We start from the raw sequence: 18313 nt of genomic DNA on the forward strand, positions 1-18313 counted from the left end.
TGATCATGGAGGACATTATACTGAGTGAAATATCTCAGTCACAAAAGGACAAATACTGCATGATGTCACTGTTATAAAACAGGATGGACGTTGAGGATGGAAGGAAACTGAGCAGGGATAAATAATGTACACTGAACTGAAACAGATGAGGAACAGAATTGTTTAAAAAGAATATATGATTAGGTATTATTTGTATGACAACAGTAGAGAATTAGAGCTGAATAGTAAAGTGGACTTGGGGGGAGGATTGTACAACCATTTTTTTTTCAAAGAGAAAAGTGAGCTGAGGGGAGTGGGTAAGAAGGAAAATGTGCAATAATGAATGAATGGGAATCCAAGTTCTCTACAATCTTTCATTAAAATCTCAATTAAAAAATGCTTCTGGAAACAATAAATGAAAAATTTTAATTGAAAAAGAAACCAAAAATTCTCACCATCAGACCAATTGGCAATATCATGATATATGGAAGGGAAAAAAATAGATTATTAATGATTTCATTTCACTTACAATGACAATCAACAACGAAGGAAGAAGCACTTGGAAATTAAAATATGAGACAGCTTCATTTATCTTAATTTTATATCTTTAGGAAAGATTTGGAAGCTTTTTATAATCCCAAGGAGAAATATCCAAATTTTGTTAAGGGACTGAATGTATAGAGTTAATTTTGTATGAATAGATAAAATTTGCTTGTTCTTTTTTCAGTAAAGACTATTCAAATGTCAAGTTTAAAATTGATAGCATCATTTATGATTGACAAAGACATATGGAAAAATTATTTCTGAGCTTTTTCAATATACTTTACATCCATCACAAAAATAAAGTTCCCTACAATGAACAGAAATCAAAAGAACTTGACAGAAATCCAAGAATTAGTCTAATTTTTAAAAAAAGCAGATACATGATAAATTCAATCATATGACTCTACTTTTTACTTGATTTTTCCAGAAAAATCTACACTAATTGGAGATTTAGATTTTTTCCCCTAAATTTTATGTCTCTGTGAAGGGCAATGACCACATATTCTGAGCAGCCATTTTTTACTCCATATCCTCCCATAATCACCACCACCATAATTCCCTACATCCAGAAATTACCACTATTGTGAACTGGAAAGTACGGTCTTAAAACTCCTGAAGTCCTTAACATACATATTTTATAAAACTACTTATACTAGTTTGGTACATTCCGATATAAATATTTAAAACATGAAGGAAGTCTTCAGCAAATTCAAGGAATTCCTCCAATCCTGATGTTATATTGTTTTTCATATATTCTAGCTTCTCAAATTAATAAGCCAATATTTATCTGACTATTACAATTAAATAGAACTAAGTTTCTTCCTTTGACACCATCCTCACCTAGTCACCATGATAAATCCCTAGATTATATTAGCAAAGCTTCTTAAGTATTAATATTATTTACTTTAACAGTTTATAAATGGAAGGAGAGATTCTGGCCATTACACTGGAGTGCCAAGATGCCAAAGGAAAGGGAATCAAGGAGTAAATTAAGGAGCTGAACAGAAGATTTCAAAGGACAGATCAGCAAGAAAATGCAAAGTGTTATAATGAAACGTGCAAAGAGCTGGAGGCAGAAAATAAAAAGGGTTGAACCTGCTCCACATTTTCTAAACTGAAGGACAAATTCAAGCGTTGATTTCGAATACTTAAGGTTGCTATAGGCACAATATTGAACAACGCAGGAAGCATTAAAAGAAGATGGGCAGTGCAAGAATGAAAGAATGAGAACCCAAAATCTCTGTAAATGTTCATTAAAACTAATAAAAGTTGATAATAATTAAAAAAAGAAGATGGGAAAAATACATATTCACTGTACCAAAAAGAATTGGCTGCCAGAAGAATTTCACAAAGTAACATATGACCGAGAGGCAATGGTGATGAAGGAGGAAGTTTAAGCTGCTCTGAAGGACTTGGCAAAAAACAAGGCCTCGGAATTGATGGAATATCAATTGACATATCTCAACAAACAGATGATGCCCTGGATGTTCTCACCAGGATATACCAAAGAATCTGGTGACTGGAAAAGACCCATACTTATTCACACCCAAAAAAAAGGTGATCCAACAGAGTGTGTACATTTTCAAACAATATCCCTAGTATCACATGCAAACAAAATTCTATTGGACATTATCTAAAAGTAAGTGTAGAAGATTATCTACACTGGCAAAGAACTACCAACAAGCTGGGTTTAGAAGAGGTCATGGCAGAAGAGAAATTACCACCAATTTCAGGTGGATCTTGGAAGAAAGCAAAGAGTACCAGAGGAATACTTATCTGTGCTTACTATGCAAAGGCATTCAACTATGAGGATCACAATAAATTTTGTCAAACCTTAAGAAGAACAGGAATGGAACATGAACCAGAAAGCCGTGGCATGTGAGCCACAGTGCTCTTCCATGGAGCTACGTATATTCGCACAATGGAATACTACGCTGTATTTGAAAAACAAGGAACTCATGCAATATTATTCAAAACAGGTGACCCTGGAGGACATTATGCTGAGTGAAATATATCAGTTACAAAAGGATAAATACTGCATAGTGGCCATTGTTGTAGAATGGGATTGACAAAAGGGTTGGGGTAAGACTAAGAAAGATTGGATAAATTACGTATATTGCATTGAAACAGATGAGGGAGAGAACTGTTTAAAAGTGGTATATGATTGGGTATTATGATTATGACAAGAGTCCAGAATGAAGGTTGCATGGTGGAATGTACTCGGGGTGGTGGGGGGAGTGAAGGGATTATATACCAAAGAAAGACATTTACTTTTTAAAGAGAAGCGCAAACTGCGAGGGGAGGGGTGGACAGGGAGAAGAATGTAACAATGAATGAAGGGAAATCCAAAATCTCTGTAAAAAAATCATTAAAATTAATAAAAAAACAAATAATTACCAAAAAAAGAAATATATTCATAAGAAACAAACAAAAAAAAAAAAGAACAGGAATTCCAGAACACTTGATGGTGCTCATGTGATACCTATAGTTAGAACAGGAAGCAAACACCAAACAGAGTAAGGAAACACTGCATGGTTCAAAATCAGGAAAGGAGTATGTCAAGGATCCATATTTTCTCCATATACCTTTTCAATCTGTGTGCAGAACAGATCATTTGAGAGGTTGCATTTTATGAGGAGGTATGTGACATTATAACCCTCATTATGCAGATGATACCATCTTGCTTGTTGAAACGGAGGAGGAACTGAGCTGCAAAAGGCCAAGGTCACTTTAACAGTATATATATGGAAGAAGAGACTCTGAATATTGCACTGGAGTGCCAAAAAGCCAAAGCAAAGGGAAGAAAACAGAAAGTTAAGGAGCTGAACAGAAGACTTCAAACAGCAGCTCAGCATGACAAAGCAAAGTATCATTATGAAACGTGCAAAGAGCTAGAGTGAGAAAATCAAAAGGGCCAAACTTCAATAAGAATTGAAGCTCAACATTAAAAAGGCAAAGACTCTCACCATTGGACCAATTGGCAGCACTATGATAGATGAAGAAGAGATTCAAGTTGTTAACAGTTTCAGCTTGCCTGAATCCACAAACAACATTCTTGGCACCAATAGCCATAAAATAAAAAGAAGTATTGCACCAGAGAAGTCTGCAGTCAGAGATTCTCCAAAGTGCTAATGAGCAAAGATGTCAGTCTAGAGACTAAGGTGCCCCTGATCCAGGCCATGGTCTTTGCAATTATATGCTATACATCAAAGAGCTGGATGACTCATGTACTTATAACTTCTTAGTCAAATTTGTGTCTTCTAGGTTGCAACACCCCCATGATACATCTTCAAGGATATGAACATGTACGGCCAAGCACAATCAATAAGAGTGCATCTAAATTCCAAAATCAATCTCCATAATAGTCTATGTGTTTCCTACTGCCAAAGGGGCCCTTTAGAGTAGTGAGAGAAGATTTTCACCCTGAAACCCACAGCGTCCTTTTTCAGCAGGAAGTAGCTAAGAGAATACACCATCCCCTTTTCCTTATGACTCAGGGTGAAGTCTCTCTCAGGGAGGAGTGATAGGGAATGGCAAAGGACACACTGACAAAGAAGATTAATCAGAATTGGTTTGGACAAGCACTGTGGCATTTGGACAAGAACAAACTGGGAGGAGGGTAGAGAGAATAGTGCAACAATGAATGAATGGAAACCCAAAATCTCTGTAAAGGTTTATGAAAATTAATAAAATATAATTATAGAAAAAAAGGGTAAAGGAAGAATAGTCCATGCCTTTGTTATGTGGTTTGAAGAAAAGTACTGAACATACCATGGATTGTGAAGAGAATAGGTCTGTACTGAAGAGAGTAAAATCAAGTTTCTCCTTGAAGGCAAAGATTTTGAAGCTCTGTGTCACACATAATTGTGCACGTGACCAAGAGGAACTAGTCCTAGGAGAAAGACATCATCCTTGGGCAGGGTGGAGGGACAGTGCGGGAGAGAAAGATCCCGAATAAAATGGATTAAGACAGTAACTGGGAAAACGAGGTATGTCAGAGTCAGTGAGACTGGCTCAGGATAGGACGGAGTTCAGAGTTATTGTACATAGGGTCGCTATGAATCATAGCCAACACAATGGCACATAATAACAACAAATAAATGGAAACTAGAAAAAAAAAAGAGTGGTAATATTAATCTCCAATAAAATAGACTTCCAGGTACAAAACATCATAAAGGACATCAAGCAATATTATATATTGCTTAGATAGTCAACAGAACATAACCATAATAAATATCAATGCACAAAATTATAAAGCTGTAAAAAACACTAAGCAAACATTAACAGACCGGATAACAGAAACAGAAAATATCATGATAATAGTAGGAGACTTCAATATATCACAATGAAGAAAATATACAAAGACTAGAAAGAAACTCAACAAAGATGATAAAGAATTAAATTATACTTAAGGTGGATTATGGACCTCAGAATAAAACTAAAGATTCTAAATTCATCAGAGAAAAATTAGGAACAATTCTAGAAGCCCTAATCTATGTCATGAATAGACTTAAGAGCATAACTAAAACCCTACAACCAGGAAATAATAAAATAGATGAATGAAAGCTTCTAAAAATCAAATCTCTGTACACATCAAAAATTCTCCAGCAGGGTAAAAAGGAAACCCACAGACTGGGGAAAAATATTTGGCAATGATAAAGATAATGGAGGATCAATTATAATATCTTATACCTGCCAGACCTCAGGGAAATGGAATGTCATCATTCTTAGAGTATAAGGTCAAGGCAGCACCAAGGTGAAAGAGACTTTCTTTTGGAAAGAGAGTTTTTGAAAATCCAACAGGGATCTCTGACTCTTGTTAATACTTTAAGATGGAGTAAGGCTTCTAGTTTGTTCTGTTCCATTTACAAACAAGTGGCTCCAATTTTTAATTGTTAACACAGTAAGAAAGTCAATAGTCAGTTAAAAATTAAAAATGTCAAAAGCCAAAGAGGTACTGATTACTTGCATTATATCAGAAACTATGAAATAAGTGAAACTAGAATTTTTTTCATATTTTATTGGTTTGCCTACAGCCATTCATATACATTGTGTTTCATGCATATACATTGTGTTTTATACAATCTTTCATCTACTATCATTCATCTATATCATATTTTATATAATTAATTACTATTGATATATACCTATTATCATCTGATTGTTTAATGCACCTTGAAGTTAAACAACACCCTGCTTGAACATGGAAAAGTAACAGAAGAAAGTAAAAAGTTTCTTGAAACATACGCCAATGAAAAGACAACTTAACAGAACTTCTGGGAAATAGCCAAAGGAGTACTCAGAGGTCAATTCACAGCAATATGAAGACACATCAAAAGAGAAAAAAGAATAAATTGATGGACTATTTAATCCAACATCTACAAAAACTGAAAAAAGAACAGCAAGAAAACCACAGAATCTCTAAAATAAAGAAAATTCTGAAAATTAGGGCAAAAAGAAATTGAATAGAAAACAAAATTATCAATAACACCTGGAGTTGGTTCTTCAAAAAGGTCAATAAAATCAACAAACCACTTGTTATTGTTGTTGTTAAGTACTGTCAAGTACAACTCATAGATACGTTGTTGTTGTTGTTGTTGTTGTTGTTGTGTTGTTCCAAACAGGTAGCCCGTCTCAGGTGTATGCACGCGGAACAAAGTGGTGACTGGAGTCACTGGGCAAGGCTGGGAGCTGAATGCAGGGTGAGAGAGAAGTTCAGGGGAGCCAGGAAGAGGAATGGGAGCCGGGGGAACTCAGCTTCCCCCCACCATCCAAACAGGTAGCCTGTCCCAAAAGTACACGCTCAGAACAAGGTGTCTACTGGAGTCCTTGGGCAAAGCTGAGAGGATGAATGCCGCCACAGATATCCTATGAACAAAAAATCTGAACTCTGTTTAATCCTGTGCTGTTCTCACTTCCTGACACACAAGACCCCACTGCAGCAGTCATAGTGTCAATACACCTGGTTGAGGGTCTTCCTCTCCTTTGCTGACCCTCCAACCTTGCCAGCATTCTGCCCCTCTCCAAAGAAAAGTCCTTCCTAGGAACATGCTCTAAGTATGTGAGATGAAGCCTCATCACTCTCGCCTCAAAAGAGCACTCCAGCTACACCCTCTCCAAGACAAATCTGTTCTTTTGGCTGTTCAGGGGATATTCCGTTTTCTTCTTCAACACTACACCTCAAAGGAATCAATTCTTTTTATGTCACCCTTATTCATTGTCCAGCTCTCAGATGCATAGCAAATGATCAGAAAAAGAATGGCCTGAATCAGATGGACCTTAGTCCTCAAACTGACATCATTACTCCTCAATAATTTGGAGTGGTCCCTAACTACAGATTTTCCCAGTGCAATGTGTCTCCTCCAAATATTCTTACCACTGGAATGATAGACAACCTAATGAGAGATGGATAGGAGGTTGAAACTGTCAACAGTTTCATCTTGCTTGGAGCCACAATTAACACCCTTGGTATGAGCAGTCAAGAAATAAGGAGACAAACCACTAGCAAAGCTGAAAAAGGGAAAGAAAGAAAAGACATGAATAATCTGAATAAGAGCTGGAAATGGTTATGTCACAACAGAACCAACTGAAATGAAAAGGTTAGTAATGGAATTTTATGAAAAACTATAATAAATTTGTTTATAGGGTCACTAAGAATTATACTGAACTTGATGATCCCTAACAATAACAAAAACAACACTGGAAATGGACAAATACTGAGAAAGTCACAACCCACCCAAGCTCATAGTGAAATAGAACACCTGAACAAACTCATTAAAAAGTAAGAAACTGAACAGTTCATAAAACAACTTTAATTTTAAAAAAAAGCCCTGGTCCAAATGTTTTACTAGTAAATTTTACCAAACATTCAGATAAAAGCTGTGATTATTTCTACATAAATTATTTCAGAAAATAGAAAAATATGGAATACTCCCAGATTCATTCTATGAAGCTAACACATTCCTGAAACCAAAGTCAGATAAAAACATCACCAAAATAGAAAAGTATAAACAATATCAAGAACATAGATGCAAAAATCCTCAGCAAAATCCTGGCCAACAGAGTCCAACTGTGTATCAAAAAAATAATTCATCATGACCAAGTGAGGTTCATAACAAATATGCAATGATAGTTCAACTAAGGAAAAAAGTCAATTCATCACATTAACAAAGCAAATAACAAGAACCACCTGGTCCTATCAATTAATGCAGAAAAGGCCTTTAACAAAATCCAACGCCCCTTTCTGATTAAAACATTCAACAAAATAGAAGTAAAGGTAATTTCCTCAACACTGTGAAAAGTATATATCCAAAACCAAGAGCCAACATCACTCTCAATGAAGAGAGATTAAAGACACTCCCCTTAAGAATAGAAGGTAGACAAAAGTGCCGAATATCACCACTTTAATTCAATATTATATTGAAAGTGTCAGTGTGAGCAATAAGGAAAGAGGAGGTGATACGACAGATGATATGACAGTATATTTAGAAAATCCTAAAGATTCAGCAAGAGAAGTATTGGGCATGGTCAAACAACTCAGCAAAGTAGCAGGATACAAGATCAACATACAAAATGAAGTTGGATTTCTCTAATATTCAGTGACTGATGTAATGGGGGTAGGTGTGTCAGGGATAGTGAGATTGGCACAGGATAGGGTAAACTTTAGGGCTGTTGTACATAGAGTCGCTATGAGTCGCAGGCGACTAGATGGCACATAACAACAACAAAGAGAATACAGAAATGGAGCTAAGAAAAACAATACTAATTACAACAGCTACTGACAATATGAAATACTGAGGGACAAATACAACTAGAGACACAAAAGACTTGTACAAACAAAATTACAAAATGCTACTGCAAGAAACAAAGAGACCTAGAGAATTGGAGGAATATACCATCTTCGTGGATGTTGTTGTTATGTGCAGTCAAGCTGACTGTGACTCATCGCAGCCCTCTGTTCCTTGCCCTATCTTTGGCCAGTCTCACTGTCTCTAACACCTACCCCAATATCTCAGTCACTATGTCAACTCATCTCATACAGGGTTTTCCTCTTCTGCTCTGACCCTTCATGGATAGTAAGACACAATGTCGTGAAAATTACAAGTCTACTAAAGACAATCTGTAAGTTCAATGTAATCACAATACTTAGACCAATTTCCTTCTTCAATGAGATGAAAAGGGCAATTTCCAATTTTATCAGGAACGGAAAGAGACACCAAATAGGCAAAGCACTGTAGGGAACCAAAGAATGTAAAGGACTGCATCCTTAGAATATGTCTGTGTGCCTTGCACACAGAAGGTGTCTTCAGAAAGAAGACGGCAAGCAGAGCTCACAAGGCACTCTGAGAAGGAAGATTGCAAAAAGTTCTCATACATCGTTAGACACTGACTTTCATTATTATTCCTACTCTTGATAAGGTTGTTGCAAAATAAGAGAAAACACAGTTTATGAATACAAAGAAGTCTTGGTTGAACGTATCTATGTACCCAGTCCATCTGAGCCCTCTGGTAATCTTAATGTTTATATTTGTACCCTGTCGCCTGGGCTCTATGATGTAACCCTTAAAGTTTCTATTTCCCTGTGAACCATCTCTTTGTTTCCAAAAGGTATAAATAAAGATAGCACAGCTGCCTGAGGCCGGTCCTACTTCGTCCCGTCTGGCCGGTCCTGTCCTGTCCTGTGCTGTTTTGCCTATGTAAGTTGTTTGTCTCTTGTGTCTTTATTTACTCATTTCTTCCAGGCATCATTTCCCCCAGAGAAGTAGGATAAATGTTCCTCAACAAAGCACTATTTGAAAAGAGAAACAAGGTAGTAGGAGGCATCATACCCCCTCATTTCAAATCCCACTAAACAAATGTGGTGGTCAAGGCAGCATGGAATAGCAACAGACACATAGATCAATAGAATGGAATTGTGCACCCAGAATTCAACTCATCTACCTATGCTCAACTCTTTTTTGTCAAGGAGATTAAATAAGTGGGGACCTACAATCTCTTTAACAAATGGAGTTGGCAAAATTGGAAAACCATCTGCGGAAAACGTAAACAGGACCCACACTGCAAATCATATTTAAAAAGAAGAAAAGAAAAGAAAGTCAAGGTGGATCAGGAATCTAGGAGTAAAACCAAAGAGTAAAAAAATCATCCAAGAAAAGCTAGGAAGAACTCTAGTATCCCTAATCCACAGCATGGACAGTCTTCCAAGGATAACGAAAAACCTACAACAAGGAGAAATTAAAGCAGATGAAAGGGACCTTTTTTCTTCTTTTAAATAAAATTTGTATTTTAATCGCGATTTTAATGAAAGTTTACAGAAAAGGTTGGATTTTCACTCATTGTTGCACACTTTCCTCCTTCCCACGTTCATTTTCTTCTTTTTTTTTTCATATTCACACACTGTTGCACAGTTTCCTCCCTTCCACTGCCCTTCCCCCTGTCCACTTTGCATTGTATCTCTTATTCTGAACTGTTGTCCAGAATAAGAGATACAATGAATGGGACCTTCTAAGAATTAAATCCCTATGCACTTCAAAAAAACTCCAACAGAGTGAAAAGGAAACCCACAGACTGGAAATAATATGTGGCAATGGCATATCTGATAAGGGATTTCTATCTAAAGTTTACGGAATACACCAATACCTCTACATGCAAAAGATAAACAATCCTATAGCAAAAATGGACACAAGATATGAACAGACACTTCATCAAAGAAGACTTTCAAATGATAAATGGATACATGAGGAAATATTCAAAATCCCTATCTATCAGAGAGATGTATATCAAAACGACTATATCATCTCATCTCAGCAACAACAGCAAAGTTCAACATGGCAGAAAACCGCAAATGATGATGGAAAGATTGGAACTCTTATCCACTACTGGTAGGAATATAAAATTGTACCATCACTATGGAAGGCAGACTGCTGCTTTCTCAAAACGCTGGAAATAGAAATATCATTTGACCCAGCAATCCCATTACTGGAAATATAATCCAAAAAACTAAAGCCATGACTCAAATAGATGTATGCACACCTATATTTATTCCTGCATTATTCACAATACCAAACAGATGGAAGCAGCCCAACTGCCTATCAACAAACAAATGGCTAGAAAAACTATGGTACATTTATACAATGGAATATTACACAGCATTCAAAAACAATGAACTAGTAAAACACTATACAACATGGATGAGCCTAGAAGACATTATGCTGAGTGAAAAATTTCAGTTACAAAAAAATAAATTTTGCATAACATTGACGTTATAAAATAGGACTGACATGGAGGTTGGAAGGAGAATAAGAAAAGAGTGGGTATATAATTAACACTGCATTGGAATGCATGAGGGGAAGAGCTAACTGAAAGGAGTGTATGATTAGGCATTTTATGTATGAAACAATCTGGAACAAGAGATGTATTGCAAAGTGAACTGAGGGAGTAGGAAGAAAGAGGGAAGGAGGAAAATGTGCCACAACGAATAAATGAAAATCCAACCTTTCTGTAAACTTTCATTAAAATTATAATTTAAAAAAATAAACTCAACTCTTACAGCTGAGTTCTCTCAAAAAGAGAACAAGGGTGTTATCTACCCTATTCATAATCACATAAAACAGAAGAAAATCAAGCTTTTTAAAAATTCTAAATCAAATCAAATCTATAAGAGTAAGTTCTTTAAAAATAAATACCATATAATTGGTGAGATTCAGAATTTCAGGGAACTAACTCATTTTTCTGGGCCTCATAATTTTTTTTTTTTTACATTTTAAAAAGAGTGTATCTTAACATCCTTAGAACAGGAACATCAGTTTAAGGACTAAGGTGCCCATGATCCAAGAAACAATAATTTCAATTGTTTCTTATACATTTAAAAGTTGAAAAAGAAATAAAACCAAAGAAGAATCAACACACTGTTGTATTGAGGTATTGGCAAAGAATATCCGTGGTCTGCCAAAAGAACAAACACACGTATCTTAGAGGAACGTGCAGCCAGGGTGTTCCTTAGAGGAAAGGATGGTGAAACTTTGTCTCTCGTACTTTGGGCACGTTGTCAGGAGAATTCAGTCCTTAGAAAAAGACATAGGCTTTTTCAGGAAAGGCAGAGGGTCAGCAAAAGAAAGGCAGGCCGTCAATAAGACGGGTTGAGACAGTGACTATAACAATGGGCTCCAGCTCATCAGAGATTTTGAGGATGGTGTAGACCAGGACATGGTTAAGATCTGTTCCTAAGGTCTCTATGAGTCAGAGCTGACTCAATGGCACCTTGCCACAAAAGCACCATATCACGTTTCTTTCACTTGTCTTAGTGGAAAATATCTGTGGATTTCTTCTCCAACAGGTTCCCACCTCACGCTGGTTCCTTTTGCAAGTTTTATTATGTCTCTTTATCCTATCACTGATTCCCTTAAAGTCTCCATAAATATCTTATTTGTTTTCTAGATAATTTTGCTACCTTCCTGATCCAGTCCCACTAGCAATTAAGAAACAACATGGAATCCACAGTACTGCTCTTAATTGTTCTTAAGTAATAATAACTAATTATCTTCATTGCTATTACCTTTTAGCTTACATTCAGTAGAGAAACATTCTAAGAATCATAATGGATCTTTCTGTAAGGCTAAAAGCTCTTAAGTCTCCCTCCCCCATCACCCAATTGTTGTTAATAGTGTTGTGCAGATTTTGTAAACAATTAAATCTGTTCATATGCAAACAGTTTGGGTTTAATCATGAACAACAACAAAGCAGTTCACACACTTCCTTTATGTTCTTCATGATCTAGCCATGCGCCTTGTAAAAGCGTTCTAATATATCCTATTATGGATTCTAAAGCTGTTATCCATAAATGAATGTTCTTTTCAAAATTCTTTTGACATACCACTGGAATAATTCCAAGAGAAATAAAAATAACACTTTGGGGGAATTTTACTGAGTCTTTTCTAGTAGCCAAATGGAAAGCAGGCAAGGGTGGAAGGCATGGAGGTGGAGCCAAAGATTAAAATAAATGAATTATTCATTTTTAACATGTTAGGTTTTACTCTCATTCTTTGTTGTAATAGCTCTAGAACTAATTTCACTGTTAACACTGAATTTTTGGAGTGGTGGTGTATAAATCATCTTTACAAAGGAATAGGCTAAAAGGATTTTTTTTTCCTTTTGCTCACCATCAATGCACAAAATTGAGCAAATGACAATCTTCATACACAATATGCTTCCAACAAGCATGCCTTTATGAACAAAAAAAGAAACAAAGCATTTCAGAATTGTATTTGTAAAGGGATTTATTAAAAAGCACAGAACCAGTTTCAAAGTGGAAAACTTGAAAGGTTTGCTAATAGTAAAATTTACCAGACTTTTTAAAAAAGCAACACATAAGCAAAACAGCTCTTATTTACATAATATCAATACTAAGAAAAAGCACAAAAGTAGACTTAAGATCCACTATAAAGCCACCTTACCTTTATCAAACATTCACCTGATTAAGGATGCTGTTATTCTACAAAGGTACATATGTCCAGAAGTAGCCTCACGTGTTGTGAGATACTGTTTAGTAAAGGTTTTGTATTTTATTTAGTGCAGTTGAATAATCTGAATGCTATTCAATTTTCAAAGATACATAGTGTCATTCAAATTTAGTGACTGGTGGGGAACCTTGGATTTTCCTACAAAATAACAATTTATTCTCACACACTGCTTTCCATCTTCCCACTCAACATCCAAATGCTAAAATCCATTCTATTTTTTCCTTTCAGCAAACCACCAGAATCTTTTACTTCAGGCAATACGGAAAGAGAGTGAAGGGGAAAGATAATGCAATGCTAAAGAAACTGACAGCTGATGAAGAGAAGACAATACTATTGGAGTGTCCTTCCTTGAATTAGTCAAACAATTCTTCACAAATGTCCTGAAAGTGCTCACGAGACCAGATGAAAACACCGGAATGACACATAATTTGCTATCTCTATACCCAGCTGTCTCAAGGAACAAGGAAGCAATTCTGATGAGGAATTACTCATCCTTCAATTGTCCAGCCTTCAGCCTCCGGTACTTCCTGAAACACCACAGTCTGAACTCATTTGACAACAGGCTATACAAGGGTTGTACCATAAATTCACACATATGCTGACCATTAGATAATGATTTTTCTGTCTGTATTGTTGTTGTTGCTGCTATTTTTCTATGTAGGTTTCTCTCCATTTTCTATACTGTGAAAGGAGCTGAAACAATGAAAGGATGGCCAAGTCTGATTGCTACCCACTTAAAAGAGGAGAACTGTCCCCATTAATAATATTCATAGCAGCAAACAGATAACTGCTCAGTCAAATATGACATCACTACATCCCTACTCCCAGGTTCCTGCTCTTCTTTCTACCAATCATTTGGGTCCAATATTCATTATTGACTCTAGCATTAATCATAGTTTTGGAGGTTATTAGGGAAATGGATTGAGGCATGGAGGAGGCAAAGAATATCACCCAATGCAAGACCAGGTTTAGTCCAGAAGAATCAAGTCAAATTAACAAAACACAATTCCTCAATTAGTGGAAGTCTAGGTTCAGTTCAGCAGCACAAATGCATGAAGCCCCTGGTTTCCTCAATCATTCAGCAAACAAAACTTTTAATTGTAACAAAAATGCAGGGTTCTTCTGGTAATACCTTGCTACAGTCTCTTCACAACAGTGTGACAGTCTCTTCACGCTCCCTCCACCACTATTATCAGGGGTATCTAACAAAGTAGAAAGCACTCTCTCCTCTTCTCTCTCTCTCATATTCATCCCACAGCTGTTGATGATCTGCAAGACCCTGTGACTGCATTTAAGGGAGCTCGAGACAAGAGGGGGCTAACTCAATGTCTAAAAAATTCCATTTTTAAAGTTCTGACACCACATATTTCAATCCTTGACTATTCTCCATAACTGAATCATGCCTTTCCAGGTCTTGCTGATGATTTCCTTAGCAACTCTAATTAAATATCTGAAAACATAACCACATCTTCCCATACCATGGAAAAAAAAAACCAGTTCCTATCTTTTTTCCCTGTGGCTGACAATATTTTCCAGACCACAAAAAATATTTCAAAGCGTGTCCTGGAGAGGGTGAAACCAGGCTGTTCGCTGGAAGCAAGGATTCTGAAGCGTCATCTGACATACTTTGGGCATGTTGCAAAGAGCGACCAGTCCTTGGACATCATTATTGGGAGGTTGGAGGGCCAGTGCAAAAGAGGAAGACCCTCAATGAGTTTGATTGACTCAGTGACTGGGGTAATGGAGCTTGGTGTGCCATAGACAATAAGAGTGGCTCAGGATAGAGGGGTATTCAGTGCTGTTGTACATAGTGTTGTTATGAGTCAAAGGCTACTTGACTGAGATATTTTGCTCAGCATAATGTCCTCCAGGGTCACCCATTTTGAAAAGTATTGCATGAGTTCCTTATTTTTCAAAGCAGCGTAGTATTCCATTGTGTGAATATACCATAGCTTCTCTATCCATTTGTTTGTTGATGGGCACTTAGATTGTTTCCAACTCTTTGCTATTGTGAACAAAGCCGCAATAAACATGGGTGTGCATATATCTGCTTGGATGTCATTTATGGTCTCTTTAGGGTATATGCCCAGTACTGGAACTGCGAGGTCAAATGGTATCTCTATTTGCAACTTTTTGAGAAATCGCCAGACCACTTTCCACAGTGGTTGCACCATTTTACACTCCCACCAACAGTGAATAAGGGTTCCAGTCTCTCCACAACCTCACCAGCATTTGTTGCTTGCTGTTCTATTAAATTTTGCTATTCTTACTGAGGAGAGATGATATCTCATAGTTGTTTTTATTTGCATGTCTCTCAGGGCTAGGGATTTTGAACATTTCTTCATGTGCTTGTTGGTCATCTGAATGTCTTCTGTGGTGAAATATCTCAGTCACAAAGGGACAAATATTATATGGTGCCACTGTTGTAGAATGAGGCCTGACATTGGGGTGGGGGTAAGACTGAGAAAAACTGGATAAATTATGTTTACTGCATTGAAGCCGATGAGGGAGAGAAATAAAAAATAACAAAATGTAAAAAAAAGTTAATATATTTTAGGGCATTATGATTATCATAAGAGCCCGGAATGAGGGTTGCAGAGTGGAGTATACTTGGGGTGGGAGTAGGGATGTGCAGGGTGGGGGAGGGGATTGTGTACCAATGAAGGAGTTTTTCTTTTGCCTTTCAAGGACAGGAGCGGACTGGGGGTGGGGGTGGGGGTGAGTGGATGCGGAGAAAAGTGCATCAATGAATGAATGGAATTCCAAAATCTCTGTAGATGATCACTGAAATTAATAATAGTAAAAAAATATATTAAAAAAGGCTACTTGGCAGCACATAACAACAACAATCAGCCCTTTATCATATCAAAATACTACCAAATCCTATAAAGTCTAATAGTAAAAGGTTTATCTCACATCATACACAAAAATCAACTCAAGGTGGATCAGAGACCTGGAAGAAAAGTCCAAAACCATAAAGTTCATAAGAAACAAACAGGAATCAAGCTTAGAAGGCCTAGTGTATGGTAGAAAGAGACTGTCAAATACAGAAATGCACAATAGGAAGATGATAAAAATGATGAATGGGACTTTCTAAATATTGAATCCCTGTGTTCATCAAAAACTTCTTCTAATGGAAGGGAACCTATTGACTGAGAACAAACATTTGGCAATACCATCTCAGAAAGAGAGAAAGACTTGACAGCACATAACAACATCTCAGACAAGAGTCTCATAACGAAAGCTACAGACTACTCCTAGGCCTCCAAAAGAAAAATACTGACAACCCAGTTACAAAATGGACAAAGGACATGAAAAGAATTTTCAAAGAAGATACTCAAATAGCCAACAGACACATGAATAAATGCTCAAAATCACTGGTAATAAGAGACATGCAAATCAAAACCACAATGAGATACCATCTCACCCCAGCAGCAGTGGCAAAGTTTAACACAAGAGGATGGGAGAGGGTGGAAGCAGAGGGATAAGGATGTGCAGGCAGAGGGGGTAATTAATCATCAGGTTTTACAATTTGATGGGTGGGGGGTGAGGGAAATTGAAAAAATTTGTTCTTGAAAACAATGTATTCTAATTTTGTAAATAAACTAGTAGAAAATTAAAAAAGCAAAAACCACAAAAGAGCAAGTAAGAATAATATTGGAGAGGATGTGGTAAGATAGGAACTCATACATTGTTGGTGGGATTATAAAATGGTACAGCCACTCTGGAAAACAGTTTGGCTTTCAGAAAGCTGAACACAGAAATTCCATATGGCACAGCTATTCCACTGCTGGGAATACACCCTGAGAAAATAAGTACTGAGGCACAAATAGAGATTTGTACACCAATATTCATAGAAGCATTATTCACCATCACAAGAGCATGGAAATACCCCAGATGTCCAACCATAACAGAATGGACTGAAAAATTATGGTACCTTCACACAATGGATTGGAAGCAGGAGTGACATCCACTTACTAAACATGACTCTGGTAATTCTACGAAATTTGAGAAACAACGATAGTTATAGAAAGGCTTCAGTTCAGGCCTTTTGTTCATAGGGTCACTATGAGTCATGCTCTACTTGACGGCAATCAACAACAACAACATACAAGTGGAATACTACACTGAGGGTACTATGGAGCAATGATTTTGTAAATTACTAAGTAACTTGGGAGGGATTAGAGAGCATTATGCTGAGTGAACTAACTTGGTCCCATAGGACAAATGAGATTTCTACACCAATATTCATAGAAGCATTATTCACCATCACAAGAGCATGGAAATACCCCAGATGTCCAACCATAACAAAATGGATTGAAAAATTATGGTACATTCACACAATGTACCATAATTGTAGAAAAAGTATGAGGATGCAAGGGTGGAAAGCATGGAAGCAGAGGGTTAATATGGGAGAGTTAATTATAGAGTAGCACAATTTGATGGACAGTTAAGGAAATGGGAAAGATTGTGTTAAAAACAATGTATTTAAAATCTGTAAATAAACCAGAAAAAAATTTATGAAAAAGGAAAAATAAAATTTAAAAAAATTACTATTAAGTATGTCCCCTCTCTTTAATTTCCTCTTTAGTCTATCCTAAAGTGTGGTTTCTCAATACTGTTGCTTTAATATCAAACATCCAACTCATTTTCTTAACATCAGCCTAACTTCTTTCCTCAATTCCATTCTATCATGGAGAATACTAGAAAAAGGTTTATTGTGTTTCACTGACTCTGGATAAGCCTTCTTCCACTGTGTGGACCAAAAGAGATTACAGATAACATTGACAAGAAGAGGACTCCAGAACACTTAACTGTGTTCATGCAGAACATGTACATGAGCCAAGAAGCCATAATTTCAACAGAATCAGGGAGCCAAATTAAAATCAGAAATGGTATACATCAGGATTCTATCTTTCCAACATGCCTAGTCAATCTTTTTGTTTGTTTGTTTTTCTTTTTTTTTTTGCCAATTTTAAATACGTCTTTATTTGAGACATTGCATTTTGCACTTACAATACAGTAATAATAAAGTGCAATGTTAATTCCTTTCCCTCTACACATTCTATATTCAAGTATTGAGAATGCACAGAAATTTAGTCTAGCAGTTTAGTCTTTTCAACTGCAGTGTGCTACAAATTTGGGTCCTTCAAAATGTTTCAACTGTGGGACAATGAATGCTATAAAGTACGCAGATTGGTTTAGTCAACCTCTTCAATGGTGGGTCCAGAAGAGGCACCACCAGATGGAGGAGCTCCACCACCAGGGAAGCC

At 36.6% G+C, this 18313-nt stretch overlaps 1 protein-coding gene across 2 annotated transcripts in view; it reads right to left on the reverse strand.

Annotated features, from left to right (window-relative positions):
• Window positions 1-18313, reverse strand: part of ANKS1B (ankyrin repeat and sterile alpha motif domain containing 1B) — a 1992519-nt gene that overhangs the window by 1755084 nt on the left and 219122 nt on the right. The gene's annotated exons all lie outside the window — the stretch shown is intronic.

Source organism: Elephantulus edwardii, unplaced genomic scaffold (genome assembly GCF_000299155.1).
Source record: "Elephantulus edwardii isolate Elephantulus edwardi_28Jun2011 unplaced genomic scaffold, EleEdw1.0 scaffold00068, whole genome shotgun sequence".
NCBI classification, from domain to species: Eukaryota; Metazoa; Chordata; class Mammalia; order Macroscelidea; family Macroscelididae; genus Elephantulus; species Elephantulus edwardii.